We start from the raw sequence: 17,065 nt of genomic DNA on the forward strand, positions 1-17,065 counted from the left end.
AGCACAATAATAACAAGATTATATCAGAAGAATAGCAGGAACATTCATTTTTTGCTGACATGAGAAAAGAGACATTTTATAAAGACCTAGTGAAATAATTGATGTACACTCATGAGGTTTGTAGTCTGGATGGAAAAAACTTGAAACAGTTGCTGAGGCTGGACAAAGCTGGATCCTGAACTTTGGTCTGACAGTGAAAGCGTGTGTTTAAGAAATGTGTAAAAATAGTCGCTTGGTAGTACAGAATTTGAGTATTGCTGAAAAAAGAGACATGTCTAAGCTTTTCGTCTTGCACTCATCAGGAGACTTTGCAACATAAAGGGAAAACAACAATATACTGTATGAGAGGAGTGTGCTGATTTAGCAGTTGATATGGCTGTACATCCCAAAGAGTGGTGGATCATATCAAACAGCGTGTCCCAGTCACTGTTCACAATAGGCAAGATACGGCCTACACCCAATCAGCCCATGCTTGCAAAACATAGTGTCCAACAATAGATGTGATTCTGCAATTGCGTAAAATTTGCTAAATAATTCTCAATGTGTTAAGAATTTGGCTAGCAACGAATTTAAGATTGTCAGTCAGGCTCACAGTGTGGCACATTTGTGTGTACTGGAAACTACATAAATTAATAAACAGGGCCCTGTTCTTTGCAGACAGAAAGAACATGTACACACATTGCACCTGCTTCAGCTAAACAAAATACGTGACAGCCATATACTGACTCATTCCTCAGGGCAATGCCTTGAACAATCAGAGTCCGTTTGCCGACCCATGAGGTCTCACTTCTCATATGGTATAAATTGCTCTTTTCCCTTTTATCTTGTGAAGCGTCCTGATGAATGCAAGACAGAAAGCTTCAACATGTTTCTCTTTTCGGCAATACTCAAATGTGTAAAAATAATAGAAGTGATTATGTTTTGATTTGAGGAAATAACAAGCAACTTGAATAAAGGGGAACCTGTGGATGTGCTGTACTTGGATTTCTAGAAGGCATTTGACAAAGTTCCACATCAAAGATTACTACACAAAATAAGAGCATGAGGTGTCGGGGGTAACATATTAGCATGGATAGAGGATTAGTTAGCTAACAGGAAACAGAGGGCAGAATTGTCCATGCCCGCTAGCATCGGGTGTGTTTGGCAATGTGAGCAGACAATATCATGAGGAGGCTAAAAATCGGTTTCATGACGTCGTGAAACCAGTTTGTGATTGTCTACTCAGCCTGTCAATGATGGGCCGCGTTCTTTGCCATCAGACATCGGGAACCTCTTTATAATACATCAGCATATCATTATAATGCCAGCCCGCCGGAATCATTCCCCCAAGCTGGATCGTCCGCCCACGTCGGCGGGAAAACACACTGGTGCAAAGCACGTCTTTACAACTGTGCCGCAACAGGATGAATGGTCTCCTCCGTTCCACCAGGGTAACTCAGTCTTCCCATCACTCTCAACACACACTCTCAAACCCATCACACATCTACAGGGATCTCACACCTCAAGGGACAACACCACTAATTCACACACACACACACACTCACATCTCCATCAGTCTCATATCCTCTGGACCTCACATCCTCATCCTGTCCATGGTTCTGCTCACCACACAAACATTCTATACAGTGCCATGTGTCCTGCTCACACTCTATCCATCTGTTTCCATGCAGGAAGAGCTGGCTCACAGCAGCAGGTAGAGGTTCCAGACCAGGGATCGAGGGGCCCACATTAGCCCCTCACTCACTTTGGTGGACGTATCATCGCACTGACTGGTAAGGACATGGACCGTGCTCATGGCGATGGTGAGACCTTTCAACACATCTGTGAGTGCTCTCTCTCCTGCTTTTGACTCTGCTGCCATGCACTAATTATTTGTACTTTGGTTCACAGGGAGCTCTGCCAAGCAACTGACACCCTCAGCCAGCCAGCCCTTCGGATCCATCCAGGCCCTCACCTTCAGCCAAGAAGACTCCTCCTCCATAAGCAACCTGGAAGACCCGTCACAGCGCTTACCCACACCCACCGCCAGTGCAGAGACATACGCCTCACTGGAACATAGATCTAGAGCAGGCTCGGTTCACAATCTGGTGGTCACCGCACGGACACGTGTCCGCAGTAGGGAGAGGAGGTTCAGCTGAGCTCCCTGGCACTCAGAGGACTGCTGGGGAAGAGGCATCTGTGAGGTGCTAGTCAGATGACAAGCCTCTGGATTTGGTCTTCCAACTCATCGTGGAGAGTCAGCAGAAGGCAGGGGAACATTATGCAGAGCTGTTGGAAGCCCTCAACAGAGTGGCATGCAAGTCAGAGAAGTGCATCTGTCTGCTGTCTGATGAAGTGGTGCCCACATGTGTATGCATGGAGGTCTCTATGGGGTGGATTGCAGATGCCATGGAGACCCTGGTCCAGCAAGCACTCATCTGTGGCTACCGTGATGGAGTGCAGGTCTGCAGGCATCTCTGTGTTCTGCTGGACCAGAGTCTTCATGGCGTCCACAATCCTCCCCATGGACCAGGGCACATCAAAGTCCCTCCAAGAGCCCCATCCCCTCAAAGAGTCAGGCTGGGGCCCTCAAGCACCCAAAGGGAGGAGGAGCGGCAGCTAGACACCCCTGGGTCATCCATTCAGAAACCCCAGAGGCTGTCTGCTCCTCCGAGTCCCCATTGCCTGTGACCCCCTCAACCTCTATCACCGCAGAGGGTGCAGCTGGCCCACAGGAGGACAGCCAATGCAAGCCTGGATCCCCAAAGCCTTGGTTCCCCAGAGGACTCACGCCAAAATCATCAGAGGCAACAGGGCCAACCATTGCACAGCCTGTCTCCACCCCTACTGTGGAAGTTGAAGGCCTAGAAAAGTTAAGAATTTCTGATCACAGTTGTTAGCTGGGGTGAACATATTTTATCACTTGATAACCTGAAAATATATTCACTCATTCTCACTGAATAATGTGTAATGGTGTCTTTCAGCTTCATTTACAGGCTTCATAAGTCATCCCCCCGCATTCCCCCTGCCCACCCCCACCCCAATTAACAGTTCAGCTACACCCAGCCAGCCCACAAGTGATTGTGGGTGTGCGTGTGTGGCAAGGGGGGCAGGGCCTTTCGGAGCCTCGTGCAAGCACTCTCCCACGCACGCGGATCTTTCCCCCATCACAGTCATCTCAATGTCCCGAGCATTTTCAATGCTCACTGTTGGGGTTCTGTTTCTATCTGAGCTGCTTCGCTCACCCACTGATTGCACTCCCATGCAGCACCTGTTCCCGCCCACCGCAAACCTAATTACATTTTTGCATTTGCAAGCATGATGAGTCTAACATTTTTCTTGAAGTCTCCCAACCTTTCCCCTTCCCAATTCACCCATGTCTTTCCCCCATCACTGTCAACCCCCCCTGGCATCACCTTCCACCTCCCTACCGTCACCTACTAGCCACAACCCTTTTCTTTTGGGGAGGTTCAAGTGAACATGTACGTTCCCTACCTTCCTAGAAATCCCACCCCCATCCACATAAACCTCCCCGAAATCCTCATTCCTACCACCAGGGTCCGTGTTTGCCTCGAAGTCCCCACCAACCACCCTCGCCATCCCTTTTACCTATACCATCGCACCCGCACCCTCTCACCCTACCAACCACCCCCGATATCTTTTGACTCCCTTGAATCTACCTCTGCCTTAAAAATGTTCAATGCCACTGCTTCCACTGCTTTCTGGGAAAGACAGCACCAAAGACTCATGATCCACTGAGAGATCATCTCCATCTTAAATGAGAGACACCTTGGGCCAAATTTTCCATGACCGCTGGTGTCGGGCGTGTTTGGCAGCATGAGCAGACAATATGGCCAAAAATCAGTTTCATGATATTGTGAAACCAGTCTACAATCGCCTGCTCTGCCTGTCAAGGGTAGCTCGCGTTTCCCGCTGTCGGATGCCAGGAACTTAATTGGAATACATCTGCATAGCATTATAAACCCAGCTTGCTGGAATCACCCCCCACATCAAATTTGCTGCCTGCGTCAGCGGGAAAGCACACTGGGTGCAGGACACGTCTTGACAAGTGTTACATGCAGAGGTTGGGATTTAGCATCAGGGCTTTGCTCACATCACAAACATCCGAGGAGCAGCAGGTGCTGGAGCCTGACAATTGGAGAAATGCCCATCACATGCTTGGAGCTCTGATGGACATGGCTCCATCACGAAGCAGCTCACGGAAGGTGGAAAGTCACCGTTGAGGGTCTGCTTTGGGACGTCAATGTCTTGGTCATGGTCTACTACGATTGATCGTCGAGGGGGTGGAGAGGAAGGTCCAGCTGTGAGTGGGAGAGGAAGAGGTACCAAGGGGTGGGAGAGGAAGGTCCAGGTTTGACTGGGAGAGGAAGGTGTGTCAATGGGGGAGGGGGTGAGTTTGGGAGGGGGGGGAAACAAAAATGTCAGGGGTTGAGGTTGGCAAGGCGGGAATGAGTACCAGAGGGTAAGATTGGGTGGGAGGGGTTGCAGAACAAAGGTCGACCAGGCCACTCCCATGAATAGTGTGGACCTGAAACGGGCAGCTTCTGTTGTTGCTGACAATGGAGACAATGCTTGACCATGCTTTCAATGTCACTGTCAATGCCTGGCCACCAGACATAGCTTCGCGCAAGCACTTTCATCTTTGATATGCCTGGATGCGCACTGTGAAGCTCTGCCAAGAGTGGTTCTCTACCTTGCGAAGGGACGATGACACTTGATTCCCATAACAAAACTCCATCTTGACAACCTAACTCTGTTTTTTGGGCATGGAATGGTCTCATCTCTTCTGATACTGGTGAATTTGACCATCCTTGCAAAACAAGGTCTCTGACTTTAGACAATATTGGATCTCTGTTCATCCAATTTCTAATTTTCTTCACACACACTGGCTAAGGAATTTGGTAATAGCACAACTCCATGTGGCACTGGAGCATGTACAATGCTATCTGGTAACGAGAGATGACTGAGTGCATCCGCATTTGCAATATGCAAGCCAGGACGGTGCATAAAGTTATACTCATACAAGATAATATCAAAGCCCAATCCCAATGTTGAATTCTTGCTGATGCTATTATCAGAATGGCCTTATACTCACTGAATAAACTCATTAATGGTTTATGATCTGACATAATGGTGAAATGTCGTCCATGTAGGTACTGGTGGAATTTCTTCACTCCGAATTCCACCGATAAACCTTCCTTTTCTAACTGGGAATAACCATTTTCAGCTGTGGAGAGGGTTCTGGAGACATAGCCAATGGGCCTTTCTGATCCATTTTCCATTCTATGTGATAACACAGCTCCCACATCATAAGGAGAAGAATCACATATTAATACCAATTCTTTCGATGGGTCGTAGTCTGCCAATAAACATGACAAATGCAATAATTTCTTTACTTTCTCAAAGGCTTCTTCCTGTTGTGAATTCCATGACCAACGGTGATTCTTTTTTAATAAGTGTAATGGTGCTAACACTGTTGATAAGTTTGGCAAAAGGTGCCTATAATAGTTGATCATACCCAGGAAAGACTTAAGTTTGGTAACATTGGATGCATCTTTGATTGCTCTAACTTTCTCTTCTACTGGATGCAAACCCATGGTATCCACCCTGTGACCCAGGTAAGTAACTCCTAGTCAAAAATAAAAATACCTGGAAAAACTCAGCAGGTCTGACAGCATTTGCGGAGAGGAACACAGTTAACGTTTCGAGTTCGTATGACTCTTCAACAGAACTAAGGAAAAATAGTAACTCCTAGTGCTTGGAATGTACATTTCTCTTCCTTTACTTGTACACTGTCTTCCATGAATCCTCTTAGCACCTCTTCCAGGTTGGCAACATGTTCGGTCTCGGTTGACTGTGTGATCAGAACGTCATCTAGGTAAACTATCACTCAGGGAAGTTCTTACACAAGACTTTCTATTGCCCTTTGGAAGATTGCACATGCAGACAACACTCCAAAGGGTAGACGAGTATATTGATTGCGTGCGTTGTTAGTCATGTATCCGCTAGACATGCAATCAAGCTCTAATTGTTGGTGAGCATGGTTCATATCCAGTTTTGTATAGGACTTGCCTCCAGCCAGCTTTGCATATAAGTCATCTATCCTTGGAATGGGGTACTTGTCTAGTTTTGCTGCCTTATTTACGGTCAATTTATAGTCCCCACAAATGTGTTTGGTTTGGCCAGGCTTAACCACTGGAACTATGGGTGCTGCCCTTCCGAGAATTGGGCAGGTTGGATGATGCTGAGCTTTTCTAACCAGCATAGCTCTACATCCACCTTCTCCTTCAAGACATAAGGCACAGGTCTGGCCTTAAAGAAAAGTGGTGTTTCTTGAGGATCCACATGTATGTTGGCTTGCAAGCTTTTAACTTCCCTAATTCATCCCAAAATACCATGCCGTATTTCCTTAGCAGTTCGGGAACTCCTCCTATTTTCAGATGAAATATTTCAAACCAGTCAAGCTTGATTTTCTGTAACCAGTCTTGGCCCAGAAGATGAGGTCCTTCTTCTGTCCCTATTATCACTGGAAGCTGGGCTGTCTTTTTTTTATTCATTCATTGGATGTGGGCATTTATTGTCCATCCCTAATTGTCCTTTTTCAGAGGGCATTTAAGAGCCAACCACATTGCTGTGGGTCTGGAGTCACATGTCACAGACCAGGTAAGGACAGTAGATTTCCTTCCCTAAAGGGACATTAGTAAACCAGATGGGTTTTTACAACAATTGACAATGGTTTCATAATCATTATTAAACTTTTAATTCCAGATTTTTATTGAATTCAAATTCCACCATCTGCCATGGTGGGATACAAACCCAGGTCCCCAGATTATTAGCCCATTGACAATGCCACTACGCCATTGCCTCCCCCATTGCCTATAGGATGCAGGTATTGTGGCTTTTACCTGTTTAGATTCTTCAGTGTATGTCTTTAATTTAGCAGTTATCCACTCAAGATTTAGTGGCTGGGAGCCTTCATTTAGCTATTAATATGTGAGTTCTCCCACCACTGTGGTTGAGGCTCCTATATCCACCTCTATTATTAGTGGCTTCCTGTTAACTTGGATTGTGACAGTGATGGGTTCAGTTGTTACAGCGATGACGTTATACAGGGAATAGATGTCGGTGTCGGCAGCTACAGGTCGTTGCTGAAGTATTTCTACTAGGCCTTTTTGTGTTTCTAACAGTGGACACTGCCTCTTGTGTCGCTGCTGTGGTTTTCGCGCCATACCCGGCGGTAGGTTCCTGCCTTACATAAAGAACAGCGCCATGTGGTATATGTTGCAAAGCCTGTGAGCCTCTCGCAGCACTTTCCATGGCGAGTGATATCTCCAGGGTGCGCTTCAAATCGATACCGACCTGTGAGTAAACAGCACTGTATAAGCTCCACAACCAGCCCCGCAGCATATCATTTAATGTGTCCCCGAAGTCACAGTTTTCTGTCAACTGCTTTGGTTTTGCTATATAGGTTGTGATTGACTCTCCCGGGGCCCTTACTCTGGAATTAAACTTTAACCGTTGTGTTATTACAGATGGCTTTGGCTGGAAATGCATTTTCAGAGGTCCACTAATTCATTAAAGGACCTAGAATTGAACGCATTCGGGGCCATCAGGCTCCGGATGAGATTGTATGGCAAAAGGATTGCTTTCTGCTTTTTCTCTGTGGTAATTACGTTTGCCACGAAATAAAAACCAAGGCGCTCTACGTACAGCTCCAGTCTTCCATTGTCGCGTTGTAAAGTTCGATTCTGCTGAAGAGTGGCATGGCTGGTGAGCAGCCTTTTCTTTTTTTTAAGATTCGATGTATTCACAGTAACAAGGTGAGTTGCAGCGCTGGAGCTATTTTACCCTCGTCGCCAAATGTAATGACTTGACGGAGCAGACAGGTTTCAACGAGAAATAGATAAACTTTATTACAGAGAGCTTTTCAGGTGCAACATGCTTGATCAGGACCCTCGTCAGGAAGCCCCAACCTCCCCCGGATACCCACACTTAGGGCTCATCGGACAAAGCCTCCAAGAACATCACATGACACCTGATAGCCAGCAGGAGAGGCTATACCCTCAGTTACTACACCTAGCCTCTGTGATTGTTTAACTCCTGTCTGGCTGAGGGCAGCTCCCTTGCGATCTGGGATCAGGGTCATATCATGGAGCAGCAGTGAAACTTTAAATGCACCTGATCCTCTGTCAGCCTTCAGCACTTGTCCACTTCAGGAGCACCCCAACACCAGTTACAGATGCTGAAGAGATGAGGGACCAGCCCCACTTTAAAGGTGCTGAGAGCACACAGAGGGAATGATGGAACTCTGTGCTGCCTGCCCACGGCATTCTGGTAGCAATGTTCAGCACCGTCAAGGTTCAGGAATCAGTAATGTATCCAGGCAGATTATACTTTGGTCTGAAGGTTACACACTGCACATGGAAGAGGCCCTGGACTGACACACCTGCCTTTATCTTGTGCAGAAGGTCTCACGTCTGAGTGACACGAACACTGCTCATCAGAACAAAGAGTCATAGGCAGGGAGACATTCTTTGGAGTTTATTGACAATAGTGAACATTATGTACAAGTGATTAATACCCGTGCCCAGGCTATGCAACTACATATTCTTAAACTTCTTAACCCTGCAGCTATGTCTTTGTGCTCCCCAGACATCCACAGCGGAGGTGGAAGCAGCCTGCTATGTCCAGCCTGTGTTGACCTTGGTGGGTGACTTATGGAGGGCTGAGACCTGGAGGGCCCCAGCCTGCTTTCAGGGGGTCCTGCTGTGTGGCAGTGACACCTTCCTCAGCCTGTGGACCTGGAGCTGCTGGGGTCACAGGAAGAGGGGAATCTGATGGGCCAGACACTCCCGGCATCACCTGGGTGGATGACCCCAGGGGTACACCTGCTGATTCTCCTCCTTATGGGTGCCCAAGGGCCCCTGGCTGACTTCCTGAGAAGGGGAAGCGGGAGTGAGATTGATCTGCCCTGCACCCCTCTCTCATTGACACTGCTGGAGGCCAACTATGGTGTCAGTTCTGCAGTGCAGGGCCGACTCAGGGCAATCACTGACGTCTGGTGAGTTGCTGAAATAATTTGAGGGACCTGTCTTAGTTATATCTGTTATTTAATGTTCAGTTTATGGTGTGTACAACCACAGTTTGCCTGTTTATTCATATTTACATCCTGTTAATTCTGAACGTTAGAGTATAGGCACAATGGGCCAAACGACCTCCTCCTGAACCATAACAATTCTATGATAAGTTAGATAGTGTTGACTCTTTGTTTTGCTGACTTTTGTTTAGTAAAAGTTCTTCTGTTTGTTTAAAACTGTGGAATCTTGTGGTTTTATTCTCTTAGTAAGTAACTTAGGTTTCATATTTCATCTACTTTAACAACAAAAACGTTACTGTCCCTAACCAGATAGTAACCAAATTTAGGGATCTGGTCCAGGATCGCACCAAAATTTGGCGGCCTGGTCTGGGATTGTAATAACAGCAAATGTCCTTGGCCCTGATATTTGAACTATGCCAGGCAATGACATTTCCTCCCCTTGATGTTCAGTGACATTACCATCACTGAATTCCTCACCATCAGCATTCTGAGGGTTATCATTGACCAGAAAGTTAACTAGGCCAGCCATATATACACTGTGGCTTTAAAAGCAGGTCCCAGGCTGGGAATTCTGTGATGAACAGCTCACCTCTTGATTCGCCAAAGCCTGTCCACCATCGAAATACACAAGTCAGGAGTGTATGGAATACTCTACACTTGCCTGGATGAGTGCAGCTCCAACATTCAGGAAACTCGACATCATCCAGGACAAAAGGGTCCACTTGATCAGCACCTCATCCACCATGTTAAACATTCATGTCATCTCACCAGTGGCAGCAGTGTGTACTATCTACAATGTGCGCTGCAGGAACTCACCATGCCTCCTTTGACAGCATCTTTGAACCCTGTGACCCTTACCACCAAGAAGGACAAAGGCAGCAGATGCATGGGAATGCCATCACTTGCAAGTTCCCCTCCCCTCCTGACTTGGAACCATATCACCGTTACATCACTGTCACTCAGTCAAAATTCTGGAACTGCCTTCCTAGCAGCACTATGGGTGTACCTACACCATGGACTGCAGTGGTTCAGGAAGGCTGCTCATCACCACCTTCTCAATGGTAATTAGGACTTGGCAATAAATACTGGCCTTTCCAATGATACTCACATTCCATGATCTGACCCTGTGTATTATGTCTGCCTCATGTACTTTTGGCAAGGATAGTTGCTTGAGAATTGGTATCTTCAGCTGCTCACAATGTTGCCGCATAGCAAAGTAAACAGAGCACTTTGGTGTTTACATCATTGTCTTTAGAGGCAGACAGCTGCCATATGTTAGCAGTCTCATCCCTGACCACACAGAAGTCAACCTCTTTCTGTGGCAGCCTTCTGTCTTATGAGACGATTGTTTGCATCTTGGTGGACAAATCTATGTTGAACATCGCATTGTGTGGCTCAGGAGTCCCACTCTGGCATGCCAGCCTCTGCTGCATTTCCTGCAGAGGCAAACAGTGAGCTGAGAAGGTGCATGATTTGATGGCCTCTGCTTCTCTGGGTGTCTTTCAACGACCCTCCAACCAGTCAGCCTCCAGAGATCATGGCTATTGGTGACTGTCAACCAGTTGTCTGTATTGATGTCCGTCAACTTCATAATCTCCCTTGCAAAAGTCCTGGTAACAGAGGTATGAACGTCTGGCAGGTTGTGACCCAGTGGCTAGATCACTGTTCAGAAGGTCTTCAGGGATATGTCATCGTGCATCTGATGAATGTGGCTGAGACAGTGCAGACATCATTGGCTTAATAGTGAGTGTAGGCTGATGGAATTAGCACATCCAAGATATTTCAGTTGGATAATTGTAGCATTAACACTCTGGAACATCTGAAGCAAAAGCTATGCTGTCTCCTTCTCCTTCACAAAATAATATACATTCTATATTGAAATACAAAGGCAACTGGAGAAGCTCTTCATCTTAGTGAAAATGGCTGCAGAGGCACGGATCCAGAAGACCTGTCTCTGAACCTGGACCCCACCATTTTCACAAGGGGGAAATGGGGGTGGGTTCTAGACAATGGCACATGTTAAAGTGCAGCTGCCTCAGTAAGATCTGATTTTCACTAGTGGGATGTCCAAAATACAGCTTGTGCAATTTAGTCCTGGCAGGAGAAGTCTAAACTTATTGGAGTTCTTTGGAGAGGTAGGGTACTTTTTTGGCGAGGTGAGGTGCCCTTTTGGATATGGTCCCTGGATCTTACTCACAATAAGAGGTTGTGGTGGAAGAACTAATCCAGGCTGGTCTTTTGGTTTAAGTTGGTTTATTTTCAAGACAACTCCTCAGTGCTACTGACTTCCAAGTAGGTTCCACACAAAGTGTTCCAGCTGTATCTTTTTATTCTATTTAGATGGGATAATTAATGCTCATCACCTGTTTAGCTAGCAATTGGTTTTAACAAGGTGATTGCCATATTAACAGATTCCCCTCTTTTCTTAAATTAAAACTAAAAAAAAACTTGAACATTTTTTTTTAAACAAATGGAAGGAAATAATTTCACATATTTCCACGTCTATAATTCCTGAATTTCTTTTACCACATCTATATATACACAATTATAAAGCAAAAACAACTTTTTCATTCCATCATTATAAGACAGCCCTCTTCCAACACATTTAGTAATTTCTTAGAGCAGGCACTTCTTTTTGTAAAACAATCTGATAGTTGGTGACTTGTGTCAACCCATTTTACCTTAGAGATCTCTTTTCTTTCTAACATCTCCTGCATGCTGGTTAGGTCTATTTGTAGCCTTTTTTCCCCAAAGAAACCAGTTATCAACATAACATTCTATAGGCAAACTTTTCCCACATTGCCCCTTATATAATATTTCTGTCAGTATATTGGATAAGTAAACCCCCATATCTAATGCTTCTACCAAGGCTGATGTTTCAGCAGCTAAGGCGCTTTTCACTACCCTTTTTATTTTCTTGGCCTCCCGAGCCAGTGGGCAACATTTATCATTCTTTCCTACCAAGAATATGATGAACCCTGCTGTGCTAGAGTACCCATCCGGAAGATTGGCATGTGAATCATCACCAAAAATAACCAACCTCATATCTTCTGGGTCACCCAAGGCTGGAAACTTGAGCACACATCTCTCAGAATTTAATGTTTTAAGTGTTTTATTTGCTCTCAGAACTTGCTCATCATGGTACTCAGCTCCAATACACCATAACTAGTGTCAGGCCTAGTCTGAGTGCACAACCAGTTCGACTGCCCAATCAAACTTCTCAACTGTTCCATTTCTTCCTTGGTAGCAGGATCCTCTTTTTGTGAGGATCTACCACGAGTTATTGGGATATGATTAACATTTTCTAGATAAGATTGTTGCTCTGCTTAATGTCTAAACCTATGTATTTAAAGGCCCCGGAAGCCTGACTTCTGACCTGGAATTCCTTCTTTATCTTCTCAATTACCCATTGTTCAAATTCTACAGATCGTCCCCACAGGAAATCATCAACATGCATGATAAAGATTCCAGCTAGTTTCTCCTTATAGTACCTGTAGAACATCGCAGGGTCTGCCTTTAACTGAATGCAACCTGTTTTCAACAAGACAGACCTCACAGAAAAATATATTCTTGATGCATCATTCAACCCATAAACACGCTTATTCAATTTCCATAGCCTTCCTGCTACATCCCTAGCTTCTTTGGGTGGTTTCAAAAAAACTTCCCTTTGAAACTTCTCCCCCTGTAAAAACGTAGCCTTTCTATCAATCGATTTGCATTCCCAGGAATAGGATGCCACAATGGCTGAAAAAATCTTCAAACTCACTTTCCCCGCAGTAGGCGTGTCCACTCTGACATTCTGATCTCCTTGTCTCTCTTCAAAGCCTTGGGCTACTAATCTCACTTTGGCCTTATATGTGCTGTCTGGGAGTACCTTTTCTGTACAGAACCATTCTCTGTCAGGTATTTCAGAATATACCCCAAATTCCTTCCAACTTTCTAACTCTTTCCATTTGGCTTCCTTTATCAGCTTACTTTCCAACTTATTAGCAGCTACTAGAATCTCTTGGTCATAAGGGCTTCTACTTCTTTTGAGATTGGTAGCTTGCTCTCTCGTCCTCCTTGTTAAGCTATGGTCTCTACTCACATTCCTCTCCCTTTCTGGACTGCTACTGTATGATCGTTCTCCCATGTGAACAGAACTCCGTTTGCAAGTCTGTGATCTTTTTCTAGGGTCACAACCAATTTCTGGCCCACTGTCAGAACTCATACTGCGCTTTCTGGGTTTCCACATCTTTACCTCGGTTTACCAATCGTTAGGTCTTGTCTCCTGTCCTTCATCCTGCACATTTAGCCAATATTTGTATTTACCAGTAGCCTTACCTGCTCTCCCTATGACAGTGGCAATCCTCCACACACTGGTCCCTTCTGGCATGTATGTTACCTTTGTTCCTACTTTGGGTAGTTACCCTTTTGGAGGAATAGCATTATCCTGTACCTCAGTGTTACTTTGTTCATAATCTTTCAACCCTGTATCTGCCATCGTCTGCTCCTCATAACTACCCAGTGTATGTGTATGTGAAGTGCATGGTGCCTCCTCACATTTTATGTCCTGTTCAGAACCTGTAAAGGTATAGTCAGTACCAATTAATCATGAAGAATGTACCCTAACAGTTTGATTACCGTGTTGCACAATTACTACTTTCCCATCGCTCCCTATTACCTTGCCAGGTCTTTTTCACTCTTTCTGGCCTTCCGTTTCATAATATACCATGTCTCCTTGTCTAAACTGTATTCCCAATGGTCTTTTGCGGTGCCGTAGGGCCCGCCGAATTTTCTCCGAAACCTCAGTTTTAATTAAAGCTTGTCTGCCTGAATGCAAAGCGTTCAGATGAGCAGAAAAGGTGGAGCTAATGTTAGTTCCTTCTAGAGCAGGGGGAGCATCTGACAACACTGAAGGTAACTTTGGATTTCTTCCGTACATCAACTGATATGGAGTGTAGCTCCGCAACCATTTGCAGAGAGTTCTTTGCTTGCACTGCCCATGCTAGCACCGTTTGCTATTTACATTCTGATTGATCAGCTAATATTTTATGTAACATGTCATCTATTACTGCATGGTTTCTTTCACAAAGACCATTACTAAACAGGCTGTCAGTTGCAGTGTGCATAACAATAATGTTTAAATTTTCGCACATATCTCGAAATTCGTTGGTGAATTCCCCACCATTATCTGTGAGGAACTTCATTGGTGTTCCTAAGCCTGTTCCTACCCATTTCTCCATGACCTTATCGACAATGGTCCTTTTGTCTTTACAATGTATCACAGTGGATAGACTAAATCAGGTTGCCATATCTATGAAGTGTAGTAAAAAAATACTCCTATCCTTATCCCAAACTTTCAAGTCCATTGCCACTGCATCGTTAAACTCCCTGGCTAGTGGCACGATCACAACAAGTCGCGGTGGTGTCTTGCGATATTTAAGGCAAATTTCACACTTTTTTGTTCAATAAGATCATCATATCCTTTATCGACTACTCCCCCATCTCGAAGTTGAGTCTTCAGTTTCTGTGACGCGGGATGTGCAAACTGTCTATGTAATTTCCAAATGATCTTCTTTTTGTCCACCAAATTCTCATTCTCAGCAGATAACAAAACTTAATGAACTTTTTGATGAGGAATCCCTGGCAAGCAGTAATGGCCTGACCGAGTAACATGTAGATCCACATTTTTTCCAAACACGACTGCTCTATCATTCTTCATATCTAGCGTCATCTGAGCCTTCTTCATCGCAGATCAACTCAAAAATAGTGGTATCTCACTAGAAACTACATCAGTACTGATGAACAGATTGATCCCTGCTATCTTACAAGGGAGGACCGCCCATTTGGAGGACGTTAATGTATTGTCATCTCCGAACCTGAAGCAGGTAGAGCTATCATACTCCTTGACCTTTCGCCGGTCTGCCTCATCGAGAAACTCAGATAGCAGTCAAGCCAGTCCATACCGCACACCATAGAAGTGTAACCACTGTCCAGAAATGCACAGTTGAAGGAATCTACCATCAAGATACTCATCACTGGATTCAAACTCTTAGTGATCAGTACAATTCCACCATGGCAGTCACCATTATCATTTTCAGTTTCAGATGAATCCATCTCGTGGGTCACTTCAAAAACACGATTCTTTCGCTGTGGGCAGTTCATTGTGTAATGGTACTGGGAATCACACCGAAAACACTGATTAACCATTCCTTGTGCATTTTTTTGGTTTAAATGTCTACAGTCACTGTACCAGACATGCTTTTTGTCCCGACTCTCAAATTGGCTAGGGTTACGACCATTTTCAGACCTCTTGTCATTAACCCCATCTTTGTATTGGAATCTTCGTTTAATATTTGGCCAACCATGAAATTCGGTCACCAATGAATCCTCTATCCTTTGTTTCACAGCATAGTTGTTTGCATTTGCTAAAAAAGGTGACGGGGAACGATTGTTTCCCCAGAAATTTTTTTAGGGCAGCAGCCATTTGATTAAAGAGAGATTCTTTCCCCCGGAACCCCTGTTAGTACTAAAAGACTATCAACATGGGAAATGCAAGCACAGTCCAGTAATTTAAATGCCAATACTGATTCTGGAATCTCAAGTTCAAATCACTGTAGTCTCCTGTACCATTTATCAAAATCCATGATATATTCTTCCATGGACTGATCATCTGATTTCCTAAACCTATCAAAGATCGTCCAAGCTTCATACACTTCCAATAACTCATCCTTTTTGTAAAACTTACCCAAAAAGTGTATCATACGGTTTAATCCCTCTTCATGATCCAAATCATTCACTTTCCACTCTGAAAATACTTTATTCCTTATGTTACTTTTGGCTGGTAATGATAACACCAAAGCCATACCTTGCTTATTCCAGGGTATAGAGGTAACCTGGGTCCACATTTCAACTTCAGCCTTCCATTGCTGATAAGGTTCAGAGTCAGAAATAACTGATGGATAGTCAAAACTTCCGATTTTGCACCGTCCTTCCGCCATTCCGTAACTTAAATTGTCAGCAACAGTACACTTCTTTCCCCTCAGAGGATTGAGACAGAAATTTTCATATACAGTAATCAATCAGCAAAGCTTAAAGTTCATCCTCTGCTACCATGTTAATCACAATAAGAGGTTGTGGTGGAAGAATTAATCCAGGCTGGTCTTTTGGTTAAAGCTGGTTTATTTTCAAGACAACTCCTCAGTGCTACTAACTTCCTAGTAGTTTCCACACAAAGTGTTCCAGCTGTATCTTTTTATTCTATTTAGATACGTTAATTAATGCTCATCACCTGTTTAACCAGCAGTTGGTATTAACAAGGTGATTGCCATATTTACATGGGACACCTTTGAGAGTGATAAGGTACCTGTTAGGAGAACCAAGGTGGCCTTTTGGAGAGGTCAAGTGCCCTTTGGGATTGTTAAAAGCAGGCATGAATGTGTATTAATAGTGCATAAACTCATTGGAACTGTTAAAGGGAGCTGTTAAGCTGTCAATTGAAAGATACTGTGCCTTCAGTGTTTTAAAAAAACAGTGCTTGCTATTTCACTCTGTTTTTATAAGTCTGAGGGCTACCATTATAGGATTAGTTCTACCATTATAGGATTAGTGCTGCATGGCTGATTGCACAACCTATAATTATCACAGTGGGGTGCCTGTTAGTTCACAGTTTAATTGATAGCTCCAAATGCTCATAAAGTCTTTGAAGTGGAATTATGAATACCAAGGCTTGTTTTCATAAAGAATTAAAGAAGGTAAATGTAGTGTTTTTTGAAATGGTGAATTAATCAATAGACACTTAAAAACTTTATTTAATCTCAGTATGAGTCCTGAGATCTACTCATGCTGAATATTGCATGTGTTGGCATGGAGGATGTAAGAGCAAAGTGTGGCATGGTTTGGCATGAGTTGGCAATAGGACTATAAAGGGCTATGCGGATGTGGGGTCATGAGTTGACATGAAGGGTATGAGGGGCTATGTGGGGT

Source organism: Cetorhinus maximus, chromosome 1, assembly GCF_964194155.1.
Source record: "Cetorhinus maximus chromosome 1, sCetMax3.hap1.1, whole genome shotgun sequence".
NCBI lineage: Eukaryota > Metazoa > Chordata > Chondrichthyes > Lamniformes > Cetorhinidae > Cetorhinus > Cetorhinus maximus.